Genomic DNA, 13,880 nt, shown 5'->3' with positions numbered 1-13,880 from the left:
TTTTAATGTACAATCCAAATCCATAAGATTTCATACCACATACATGTTAACAAACACATTTATCATGATTTTTATGAAGATGCATAAGATAAACTTCATGTTCATGCAAATACCCAAAGGTTAAACACATAACACATTGGTCCATGCAATTATCCAATGGTTAAACGAGATTTGACTTGTATCCCCCCAAAAGAGTATGAAAAACACGAAAAATAGTGGGGTATGAAGCTCACCTTGGTTGATTTTCGAGATGTAGAAGAAGGAGAATGAAATTTTCGAGCTTAGCCTTGTGTTCTTGGTGAGATTCTCGAAAATGGTGGTGTTTCTAAGAGCTTAACACACAACAAAAGTGTGTAAACAAGGAGTTGTTATCATAAAAATGTTTAGCTTTACAAATATTACAAGAAAGTCTTACCAAATTTATGAACCTTTGAAGAAGACTCCTTTGAAGATAACACACACACATACCTACAAAATTTTAGAGGAAAGAAAATGAGAGAAGTTTGAGTGTTTGAGAGGAAGAATGGGAGGATCTTCTTGTGACTTAGAGAGGGAAAATGAAAATGTGAGGAGTGTTGGAGGGGGGTCGGCCGATCCTAAGAGAGAGGAGGGAGAAAGAAGTTGACTTTTTTGCTAGATGATGTGAGGGTTGCATGGATGTATGGAGGATTAAACCTAGGTGCATGGGGGGTAATAAGGAGGTGGCACGCTTATTATCCATATCCTTTTTCCCTTTTTTTTATTAAGCCATAACCTACCCATAGGGTTCTCAGCCCAAAGGGTGGTCCAAAAATAGTGGGCTTCAATTTTTGGCTTGGCCCAATAGGAATTTTTGGTCCAATAGGAGTTTTCGGTCCATTAAAGCCTAAGAAAAAGGATTTCGGCTCAAAGAGGCCCAAACGAAAGCTCTCAGCCCAATAAGGCCTAAAGAAAAAGCTTTCAGCCCAATAAGGCCCAATGAAGGGTTTTCGGCCCAATGTAAAGCCCAATAGAAGTTTTCGGCCCATTAGGGCCCAAAGAAAGGTTTTCGGCCCAATAAGACCAAATGAAGAAGTTATCTGCCCAATAGGGCCCAATGAAAAAGTCTTGGTCCAATAGGGGTTTTGGGCCGAGAATTCTTGGGCTAAGGCCCAAAATTGATTAGACTTGGCTATTGGATCGAGTTTTGGACTTGCGTGAGGTTGTGTCGACTTGAATCACAATGTATGAACTTAAATAGCATTGTAGTTTGAATTTCACTATCTTGATGAAATAGGGTTACATAGAGGGAATGGTTTCGTACAAGAAGTCTAATTCTCAACCCTAATTTGCTGGTTGTGACATCATCCCCCCGTTAGAGGGAATTTCGTCCCGAAATTTGTTCTACAACAGCGTTTATGAAGTAGAGAAGAGGTGTGGATACTTTTGCATCATTTGGTCCTCGCGCTCCCAGGTGAACTTCGGTCCTCTTTTGGCACTCCACCGAACCTTCACAACGGGAATGTGACTTTGCTTTGTTCGTTTCACTTCTCTATCCATGATTTCAACTGGTTCCTCAACGAAATGGAGATTTTCATTTACCTCAATCTCATCGATCGGAACAATGAGGGTTTCGTCAGATAGGCATTTCTTCAGGTTTGACACGTGAAAGACAGGGTGTACGTTGCAAAGCTCCGGTGGTAGCTGCAACTTGTAATCCACCGGACCGATCCTGGAAAGTATCTCGAATGGTCTGATGTATCGTGGATTTAACTTTCCCAGCTTTCTGAATCGTATCATACCTTTCTAGGGAGAGACGTTTAGTAGTACACGATCACCTACCTGAAATTCCAGAGGCTTTCGCCTTTTGTCTGCATAGCTCTTCTGTCGGTCTCGAGATGCCTGGAGTCGTTCCCTGATCTGAACGATCTTCTTGGTTGTTTCCCTAATAATTTCGGGCCTAGTGAGAGTGCTGTTTGTTACCTGCCCTTTTGCCAATTTTGTGTCCCCTACCTCCGCCCAACAGAGAGGTGATCGACATTTTCGCCCATAAAGGGCCTCAAAGGGAGCGACCTTGATGCTTGTGTGGTAGCTATTGTTGTACGAGAATTCGATTAGGGACAAATGGGTATCCCATGCTTTTCCGAAGTCTATCACACAGGCTCAGAGCATATCTTCCAAGGTTTGGAAGGTCCTCTCACTTTGCCCATCTGTCTGGGGATGGTAGGCGGTGCTCATATCGAGCTGGGTTCCCAACGACCTCTGTAGCGACTGCCAAAACCGAGAGGTAAACCTACTATCTCTGTCCGAGATAAGAGATATTAGCACGCCATGTAATCTCACAACCTCCTTTATGTAGATTCGGGTCAGCTTTTCCATTTTATACGTTTCCTTAATTGGCTGGAAATGGGCGGATTTGGTCAACCGATCGACAATCGCCCAGATGGCATCCAATCCGTCTGTCGTCTTGAGCAATTTGGTTATAAAATCCATTGTGATTCTTTCCCATTTCCACTCAGGTATATCCGGTTGTTGAAGGAGTCCCGAGGGCCTTTGATATTCTACCTTCACCTTGGCGCAAGTTAGGCACTTGCCCACGTAGGTAGCAATTTCATCCTTCATATTCGGCCACCAATATTAGGGGTGTAAACGAGCTGAGCCGAGCCCAAGCCTAACCAAGCTCGAGCTCGGATCGTTTAATTTTGAAGAAGCTCGAGCTCGAGCTCGATTCGAGCCTTAAAATGAAGCTCGAGCTCGACTCGTAAACAATTTAGTGAGCTCGCGAGCCTAAACGAGCATATATATATATATATATATATATATATATATATATATATATATATATATATATATATATATATATATATATATATATATATATATATATATACACATACACACACACACACACACACACACATATATATATATATATATATATATATATATATATATATATATATATATATATATATATATATATATATATATATATATATATATATATATAGGCTCATTTAGGCTCGCGAGCCCATTAACTGAAGCTCGGCTCGAGCTCGTTTAATAAACGAGCTTCATATTTAGGCTCGGGATCGTTTAATTCGATCTCGAGTCGAGCTTTTAACGAGTCGATCCCGAGTAGCTTGCGAGTAGCTCGGCTCACTTACATCCCTAACCAATATTGTTGTTTGAGGTATAAATATATTTTGTTGGAACCCGGATGGACGGAGTACCTTGTTTTGTGTGCTTCATTCATGACCACGTCTCTGAACCCTCCAAATTTTAGGGTCCAGATCCGGTCCATGAGATAGTAAGCTCCGTCCTCTTTGATTGTAAGATTCTTTTCCATCCCACACAAGGCTTCGTTTGCGATGTTATTCGGCTTCAAGGCTTCCAGTTGAGCCTCCTTGATTTGTGAAGACAAGTGGGAATGGATGGCCATCGTTAGTGTTCTTACCCGGCGACCCGAGTATTCTTTTCTGCTTAGGGCATCGGCAACCACATTGGCCTTGCCCAAATGGTACCTGATCTCACATTCATAGTCATTCAGCAGCTCAACCCATCGCCGCTGCCTCATGTTTAGTTCTTTTTGGTTCAGGATATGCTGGAGGCTTTTGTGGTATGTGAAAATGGTGCACTTCATCCCGTAGAGTTAGTGCCGCCAAAGCTTTAAATCGAAGACCACAGCTCCTAACTCGAGATCGTGAGTGGTATAGTTTACTTCATGGGTATTCAGTTGTCTGGATGCATAGGCTATAACCTTCCTGCGCTGCATTAACATACAACCTAACCCTTGATTCGATGTGTCGCAATATACCACGAAATCTTCTGTTCCCTCTAGAAGAGACAACACCGGAGCACTGCAGAGGGCTTGTTTCAGGGTTTGAAAGGCAACTTCTTGTTTCGTATCCCAGGTGAAGGGTACACCCTTCTGGGTTAGAGTGGTGAGTGGCTTGGAAATCTTGGAGAAATTATGAATCAACCTCCGGTAATAACCAGCGAGGCCTAAGAATTGCCTGATCTCCGTCGGGGTTCTCGGGGTTGCCCAGCCCTCAATTGCTTTGATCTTGGATGGGTCCATGTGTATTCCCTCTTCACTGACCACGTGCCCCAGAAAATCCACTTTGCGGATCCAGAATTCGCACTTGGAGAATTTCGCATATAACTTTTAGCTCTTAGAGTCTCCAAAACCTACCAAAAATGTTGGCTGTGCTCTTCCTTGCTCCGAGAATAAACCAGTATGTCTGTAGCACCTGATTCCTGGTACGTATTTAATTCCACGAAAATGTTACAATTTACTTTGGGACTCGGTGAGTTGGAGGCCCAACTCGTCGAGTAGACTCGACTGTTGGAAACGGGGGTTTAAGTGACCTACTCGACGAGTCGGAAGACTGACTCGACGAGTAGGAGCTGTCTGGACAAAACCCTAATATTTAGGGTTTGCACCCTATTTAAACACTTTATCTTGGCCTCCATCGTCCCTATCACTCCCAGAGAGTTGTATATCGAAACCCTAGCCATTTTTGTATGTTCTAAGGCCATTTTGGTGCATTTGGTGGTTGGTGAAGCTTGAGAAGAAGGAAGAAGCTTGAGAGTTCGAGTTGAGGCTTGGAGATCCAGAGGTTTTGGTCCATAACCAGCTTAATCAAGGTAAAATGCCCCTGTTTTGGTCTTCCATGTATTTATTCATCTTTAGAAGCTTGGACTTTGCGTACATTTAGGGATTTCCAAGCCATTTTTGGATTTGTGAGGTGTACATGGAATCTTGACTTCAGATCTGAGTCATTGGAGGGGTCTCATGGTATAATGGTGACAAATTTAAGGCCATGAGAGCCCCGTGCATTTTGTAGAACACCTTTTATGGCTTTTTGAGCCAAAGACCCCATGCATGTGCACCAAGTTTGGAGCTTTACGTGTAAAATGGACAATAGAAGGCCAGATCTATGGTTTTGATGTGTTAAGACCCATTTAAATCGATTGTATAGTAATGGTCAAGGTTGGACTCGACGAGTCGTTCTTGGGACTCAGCGACCCGGGGTGTATTGACCACCAAATCCCTTCTGTGGATGGACCAGTTGTTAGTATGGGAAGTCCCTTAGTTGTTTAGACGTGTAAAGGGACCTGGGAATCATAAAACTCGGCGAGTGTATGAACAGACTCGGCGAGTCCAAGGAAATCTCCCAATATTTGAAGATGGACTCGATGAGTTGTTCATACAACTCGGCGAGTCATAGATTGGACACATTCTTATAAGGGAGATGAACTCGACGAGTTCAAGGATGAACTCGGCGAGTCGGATGAAGATGGTCCCGATGGGTTGAATGAAGGAGAACCCGTCGAGTTCTTGCTAGACTCGACGAGTGGAGTCGGGGTTGGATCGGGTTAGTAGAGTATGGACTCGACGAGTTAGTAGACCAACTCGGCGAGTCAGGTCAACTGGGTGTTGACTTTGACCAATGTTGACTTTGCCTGGTTTTGGTATTGACCCTGGTTAGGGTTTTATGTTCGGTTTGATGACTTGAAGGTTGTCGTGTAGGGATTTAGGGGTCGAGGAGAGCCGACCTTCACGCAGAGGACAGTTCTGACACTACACGACATCGAGGTGAGTTACCTTCCAGTAGCGGTAGGTCTACGACCACAATGCCGGCCCACCAGTAGGTGTTGTATGTTAGATGATTGTCTTTGTGATATTCATATAGGTTTGCTACTACCTGTTATGTTTTATGTGCTAGCATGATATGATGTTACGTGATGATGGTAGTAGTAGGGGGGAGATAGTCCCCAAGTTACCGGTCGATAGGGCCGAAGGGGTGGTTTAGTACCCAACTATGTTAGATTATGATTACGTGACTGTATGTGATAGACCGGTCGAGAGGGACGAAGGGGTAGGCCAGCACCCAGGCATGCTAGCAAGGTCACCGGTCGAGAGGACCGAAGGGGTAGGCCAGCACCCAGATATGCTAGGCAAGGTCACCGGTCGAGGGGACCGAAGGGGTAGGTCGGGCACCCATATATTCCTGGCAGTATGTATGTTATGTGGTTGTATGGTATGTGGTATGATGGGGGAACTCACTAAGCTTCGTGCTTACAGTTTTTAGTTTTGTTTCAGGTACCTCTTCAGCGAAGGGGAAGGAGCTGGCGCGGTAGCGACACATCAGACTCACGCATGATTTCCACATTGAGTTTTCTGGGATTTTACTCTGATTATTACTATTATCCGATGATATGTTTTGAGACACGACGTAATGGTTTTATGAATTAATATAATATTAGCAATGTTTGATAAATGATTTCACATGATTACTTAATTAAAAATGAAATTTTAAGCCTTGAAAATTGGGATGTTACAAGTTGGTATTAGAGCCTTAGATTGCGGTATTCAGATACACTCTCGGGTGTGTCTGAACTCAAACTGAGGACATGGTAAGAAAATTTTCAAAAGAAAATCACTTTATAAAAAGAAGTTTGAAAAGAGAAAAAGGAACTTCAAAAAAAAGAACAAGATGTGTGATGTGCGCGACCGGCCGAGCTCAAGTAAGTTTTCCCCAAGATACCCATACATGTTATGTTATGATATGATATGATTATGAGAAATGCATGCTAGATTAGGGCTAGAGGATCTAGGAAGGATGCCTTATATGCCTACTGTATATGTATGAGAAATGCATGCTAGATTAGGGCTAAGGATCTAGGAAGATGCCTGATATGGCTGCTATATGTGCTTTTGAGCTGCGAGATGTTACTGATTAGTCAGTTATATGATAGCTTGGATAGAGTACGATTGGATTGGGTACTCAATGCCCGAATGCTATTGCTTTGTGCTTCGGGATTCCTAGTTATCTTTAGCTAACTAGTAAACGAATACGTTAAGTTACATATTGCGAGGACGAAATAATTCCAGAAGGTGAGGTTTAGCCCTACTGCGCAGCTCTTGTTTGAGTCCAACCGTTGTGGGGTAGGACCTTTCATTCGAAGAATTATCTGGTCTTAGTAATATGTAATGGTATTCGCGAGCTAGTTAGGTAAAGGTAGCAGGGGTTCCTTATGCAGTTGATGGCGGAGAGTAGGTCAGAGAGTTACCCTAGGGTACGCCTAGGACGAGATTAGAAGAGAGTGCAACAGTAATAGGAGGGGCTTGGTGAAGCCGAAGCAATCCTCGAGGAAAGTACGGATAGATGTGGAAGGTAGTATGGGCCCGTACTACTGAAAGCAGAGGATCCGTACTCGAATCAAGGAGGGCCGAGATGGAACCAGGAAACTTGTAGAGTGTATGAAACCTCTCCAGGTTTATGTTTGATTCTGACAGTTATGTGTTATGTTTCAGAATGGTGATGATGACACGAAACGGAGGAGGAGTTTCAGGGTCAGGATCCGGTTCAGGATCAGGTTCGGGAGCAGGTACCGAGCCAGTTGATGAGGGACTACGTGAGTTCATTGCTTCTGAGATCATGAGAGGTATCCTTAAGTCGACCCCGGTGATTTTCAGGTCGATCAAGGAAGCGATCATTGAGTTGATGGAGGATCGCCTCATGGCGTTTAGGAGTGACATGGCACACAGCCAGTCAGGGTCACGCACACTGTCCTTCAAGGACTTTAGGGGCAGTGGTGCGCAGGATTTCCATGGGGCTAAGGACCCCATCACAGCCAGGAGATGGATTGCAGACATTGAGTCTGCACAGTTGATGAGCTTCTGCCCTGAGGGGTCGAAGGTGCGATATGTTGCAGGTTGTTTGAGAGACAGGGCCAGAGATTGGTGGGAGTCGGTTGGTGACTCGTTGGGAGCCTCGGTTATTGAGGCTATGACTTGGTCGGACTTTGTGACCAGGTTCAGGGCTGAGTTTGCGCCAGATGTGGAGCTTCAGCAGTTGGCAAGGGATTTCCTTGATATGAGGCAGACGACAGAGACGGTGGCGGAGATTACCGCCAAGTTCTGGGAGAGGGCATTGTTGGTGCCCCAGTATGCGGGAGATGAGGATATGTGGAGGACCCGCTATCATGACATGTTGAGAGCGGATATTCGGGAGCATTCTAGCTTCTCAGCATGTCCGACCCTGGATTCCATGATTGCCAGGGCGAGGGAGAGAGAGGTAGACTTGGAGCACATCAGGAAGAGGAAGGCAGAGGAGGGACAGGTTACTGGGGCTTCGGGGAAGAAGCCCAAGGGATCCGACTCTAGGCCGAAGGGCCAGCAGGGCCGGGGCCGCTGCGGAAAGTGCGGCAAGACTCATAAGGGGGTTTGTAGGATGGGATCATCAGGCTGCTACAAGTGCGGCAAGACGGGGCACTTCAACAGGGATTGTACCGCCCCTGCGCCCACTTTCTAGACATCAGAGTTGCTGTGTTTCCACTGCAACCAGCGAGGCCGTAAAAAGGCCAATTGCCCTCAGTTGACAGCAGCAGCGCCAGTGAAGGCGCCAGCTCCAGCGACCCTGCGGATTACTGATGGCCGGCAGGGCAAGACAGAGGCTCCAGTGGTAAGGAGCCGAGCCTTCCAGTTGACTACCGAGGTGGCACGTACCGCACCCGATGTGGTGACGGGTATGATTTCTTCCCTCTAGCTTTTATTTTATGTTTCTTATGATATTGATGTGCCATATTATATGTCTTGTTTAGGATCGTTCCATGTGAACGGTATCCCAGGTCAGGTGTTGTTCGATTCGGGTGCTACCCGGTCGTTTGTCTCTCTTGCGCTTAGCAAGAAGTTTCCTGAGTCTTCGGGCATGTTGGATTGCCCTTTAGAGGTCGAGATTACAGACGACCGGTCAGTGCGAGCATCGGAGGTCTACCGAGATTGTGTTTTGAGACTGATCGAGGAGCGCTACCTAGTAGATCTGGTTCCCATACCTTTGCGGGGGAACAAGGTTATTATTGGTATGGATTGGCTAAGCCCCAATGGGGCAGTGATCGATTGCGCGCAGCAGTTGGTGCGGATCAGGACCCCGAGTGGGGGAGAGCTGGTGATTCAGGGCGAGAGGCCACAGCGAGGACCAGCCTTATGTTCGGCAGCGAGGGCTAGGTGCTACCTTCAGCAGGGTTGCGCAGGATTTGTCGCCTGTGTTATGGATACCCGGGAGGCGAGTAAGGCGACTGTGGGCGATGTGCCAGTAGTACGAGAGTTTGCGGACGTATTCCCCGAGGAGTTGCCTGGGATACCTCCGGAGAGGCAGGTAGAGTTCAGGATCGACCTAGTCCCTGGTGCGGCTCCGATAGCCAAGGCACCGTATCGGTTGGCTCCTCCTGAGATGCAGGAGTTGTCTACATAGCTGCAGGAGCTGTTAGACAAAGGATTAATTAGACCGAGCAGTTCACCCTGGGGAGCCCCGATATCGTTTGTGAAAAAGAAGGATGGGTCGCATCGGATGTGTATAGATTATCGCGAGCTGAATAAGGTAACGGGGAAGAATCGTTACCCACTTCCGAGGATTGATGACCTCTTTGACCAGCTACAGGGAGCATCTTGGTTCTCCAAGATTGATCTGCGTTCAGGATATCATCAGATGAGGGTCAGAGAGGAAGATGTACAGAAGACTGCGTTTCGAACGCGTTATGGCCACTATGAGTTCGTGGTGATGCCTTTCGGGCTCACCAATGCTCCTGCCGCGTTCATGGACCTCATGAACCGCGTGTGTAGACCGATGTTGGATTGGTCTGTGATAGTTTTCATTGACGACATCTTGGTTTATTCCAAGACTCGAGAGCAACATGAGGAGCACATGCGAGAGGTGTTGGATACTTTGAGGAGGGAGAGTTTGTATGCTAAGTTCTGCAAGTGTGAGTTCTGGTTGCGCGAGGTGCAGTTTCTTGGGCACCTTGTCAACCAGGACGGGATTTCGGTTGATCCGGCCAAAGTGGAGGCCGTGATGAGATGGGGGGTTCCGAGGTCTCCATCCGAGATTCGGAGTTTCCTAGGACTGGCAGACTATTATCGGAGATTCATTCAGGACTTCTCCAAGATATCCGTGCCCCTGACCCGGTTGACAAGGAAAGGCGTGGTCTTTCGCTAGGGGTTTGAGCAGCAGGCCGCATTTGAGACGTTGAGACAGAGATTGTGCGAGGCGCCAATCTTGGCCCTGCCAGAGGGCATGGAGGACTCTGTGGTATATTGTGATGTGTCCATCTCCAGCTTGGGCGCGGTATTGATGCAGAGGGGGCATGTTATTGCTTACGCTTCGAGGCAGCTGAAGCCTCACGAGGCGAATTATCCGACGCATGATTTGGAGCTGGGGCTGTTGTTTTTGCTCTCAAGATTTGGCGTCATTACCTCTACGGGGTTCGTTGTACCATTTACACGGACCACAAGAGCCTGAGGTATCTCATGGACCAGCTAAATATGAATATGAGGCAGCGTCGGTGGCTTGATGTGGTAAAGGATTACGATTGCGAGATCCTCTACCATCCGGGGAAGGCCAATGTCGTGGCCGACGCGCTTAGCCGTAAGGCAGCGTCGATGAGGGACGGCTGTATGAGGATGACAGTTGTGACTCCGTTGTTGGAGCAGATTCGGGAGGCCCAGCAGGAGGCCATGAAGGAGGAACATCGGAAGAGCGAGCGAATTGTGGCTCAGGTTTCCTCCTTCGACTATGATAGCCGTGGATTATTGACGCTACACCACATGGTGTGGGTTCCCTATCATGGGGGTGTGCACCACGTTCTGATGGAGGAAGCGCACAAATCCCGATTCTCTATTCATCCCGGGGCGACGAAGATGTACAGGGATCTTCGACCCGATTACTGATGGCCCTGCATGAAGCGGGACGTCGCCTGGTACGTAGAGCGATGCTTGACCTGCAGGAAGGTCAAGGCCGAGCACAAGAGGCCACACGGAAAGATGCAGCCGCTAGACATTCCCATGTGGAAATGGGAAGATATTACTATGGATTTCATTACCAAACTTCCCAGGACTGCACGGGGAGTGGATTCGATTTGGGTCATCGTCGATCGGTTAACCAAGAGTGCCCATTTCATACCGATCCAGGAGAGCATCTCGACCGAGAAGTTGGCTGATATCTACATCCGAGAGGTTGTGGCTCGTCACGCAGTGCCAGTCTTCGTGATTTCGGACCGAGACGTACGGTTTACTTCCAGGTTCTGGAAGAAGTTTCACGACGAGTTGGGTACTCGTCTGCATTTCAGCACAACATTCCACCCGCAGACGGATGGTCAGAGTGAGAGGACCATCCAGACTTTGGAGGATATGCTGCGGGCCTGCGTTCTAGACTTCGGTGGTAGCTGGGATACCTACCTTCCATTAGCTGAGTTCTCCTACAACAACAGCTATCACGTGAGTATCGACCGTCCTCCCTTCGAGATGTTGTACGGGAGGAAGTGCAGGACCCCGATATGTTAGGGTGAAGTCGGACAGAGGGTCATGGGGAGCACCGAAGTGGTGCTCAAGATGACAGAGAGGATTCAGCAGGTTAGAAGTAGGCTTCAGACTGCTCATAGTCGGCAGAAAAGTTACGTCGACAAGCGCCGATCAGACCTGGAGTTCCAGGTCGGGGATATGGTCCTTCTGAAGGTGTCGCCTTGGAAAGGCGTCATCCGATTCAGGAAGCGGGGCTAGTTGGGCCCCAGATACATTGGGCCTTTCCAGGTTGTAGCCCGGGTGGGCAAGGTGGCATATAGGCTGGACCTGCCAGCCGAACTCAGTCAGATTCACAGTATGTTTCACGTCTCCCAGTTACGGAAGTGCCTGGTGGATGACTCGACCGTTGTACCCTTGGAGGATATTCAGGTGGATGACAGCCTGAATTACATCGAGCGGCCAGTAGCGATCCTCGACAGGAAGTCGAAGGACCTGAGGAACAAGAGAGTTGAGCTGGTAAAGATGCAATGGCAGCACCGCAAGGGATCAGAATGGACTTGCGAGCCGGAGGATGAGATGAGGGAGCACTACCCCGAGCTTTTCCTAGAATCAGCAGCAGACTTCGAGGACAAAGTTTAAAATAAGTGGGGAGATTTGTAGCACCCGATTCCTGGCACATATTTAATTCCATGAAAATGTTACAATTTACTCTGGGACTCGGCGAGTTGGAGGCCCAACTCGTCGAGTAGACTCGACTGTTGGAAACGGGGGTTTAAGTGACCTACTCGACGAGTCGGAAGACCGACTCGACGAGTAGGAGCTGTCTGGACAAAACCCTAATATTTAGGGTTTGCACCCTATTTAAACACTTTATCTTAGCCTCCATCGTCCCTATCACTCCCAGAGAGCTGTATATCGAAACCCTAGCCGTTTTTGTATGTTCTAAGGCCATTTTGGTGCATTTGGTGGTTGGTGAAGCTTGAGAAGAAGGAAGAAGCTTGAGAGTTCGAGTTGAGGCTTGGAGATCCAGAGGTTTTGGTCCATAACCAGCTCAATCAAGGTAAAATGCCCCTGTTTTGGTCTTCCATGTATTTATTCATCTTTAGAAGCTTGGACTTTGGGTACATTTAGGGCTTTCCAAGCCATTTTCGGATTTGTGAGGTGTACATGGAATCTTGAATTCAGATCTGAGTCATTTAAGGGGTCTCATGGCATAAAGGTGCCAACTTTAAGGCCATGAGAGCCCCATGCATTTTGTAGAACACCTTTTATGGATTTTTGAGCCAAAGACCCCATGCATGTGCACCAAGTTTGGAGCTTTACGTGTAAAATGGACATTAGAAGGCCAGATCTATGGTTTTGATGTGTTAAGACCCATTTAAATCAACTGTATAGTAATGGTCAAGGTTGGACTCGACGAGTCGTTCTTGGGACTCGGCGACCTGGGGTGTATTGACCACCAAATCCCTTCTGTGGATGGACCAGTTGTTAGTATGGGAAGTCCCTTAGTTGTTTAGACGCGTAAAGGGACCTGGGAATCATAGGACTCGGCGAGTGTATGAACAGACTCGACGAGTCCAAGGAAATCTCCCAATCTTTGAAGATGGACTCGACGAGTTCAATGATGAACTCGGCGAGTCGGATGAAGATGGTCCCGATGGGTTGAATGAAGGACAACCCGTCGAGTTCTTGCTAGACTCGACGAGTGGAGTCGGGGTCGGATCGGGTTAGTAGAGTATGGACTCGACGAGTTAGTAGACCAACTCGGCGAGTCAGGTCAACTGGGTGTTGACTTTGACCAATGTTGACTTTGCCTGGTTTTGGTATTGACCCTGGTTAGGGTTTTATGTTCGGTTTGATGACTTGAAGGTTGTCGTGTAGGGATTTAGGGGTCGAGGAGAGCCGACCTTCACGCAGAGGACAGTTCCGACACTACACGACATCGAGGTGAGTTACCTTCCAGTAGCGGTGGGTCTACGGCCACAATGCCGGCCCACCAGTAGGTGTTGTATGTTAGATGATTTTCTTTGTGATATTCATCTAGGTTTGCTACTACCTGTTATGTTTTATGTGCTAGCATGATATGATGTTACGTGATGATGGTAGTAGTAGGGGGGAGATAGTCCCCAAGTTACCGGCCGATAGGGCCGAAGGGGTGGTTTAGTACCCAGCTATGTTAGATTATGATTACGTGACTGTATGTGATAGACCGGTCGAGAGGGACGAAGGGGTAGGCCAGCACCCAGGCATGCTAGGCAAGGTCACCGGTCGAGAGGACCAAAGGGGTAGGCCAGCACCCAGATATGCTTGGCAAGGTCACCGGTCGAGAGGACCGAAGGGGTAGGTCGGGCACCCAGATATGCCTGGCAGTATGTATGTTATGTGGTTGTATGGTATGTGGTATGATGGGGGAACTCACTAAGCTTCGTGCTTACAGTTTTTAGTTTTGTTTCAGGTACCTCTTCAGCGAAGGGGAAGGAGCTGGCGCGGTAGCGACACATCAGACTCACGCATGATTTCCGCATTGAGTTTTCTGGGATTGTACTCTGATTATTACTATTATCCGATGATATGTTTTGAGACACAACGTAATGGTTTTATGAATTAATATAATATT

The sequence above is a fragment of the Lactuca virosa genome, chromosome 6 (assembly GCF_052849685.1).
Source record: "Lactuca virosa cultivar CGN04683 chromosome 6, Lactuca_virosa_CGN04683_v6, whole genome shotgun sequence".
In the NCBI taxonomy this organism is placed as follows: Eukaryota; Viridiplantae; Streptophyta; class Magnoliopsida; order Asterales; family Asteraceae; genus Lactuca; species Lactuca virosa.
The sequence above is the reverse complement of the archived record's forward strand: the minus strand, read 5'-3'. Positions refer to the sequence as shown.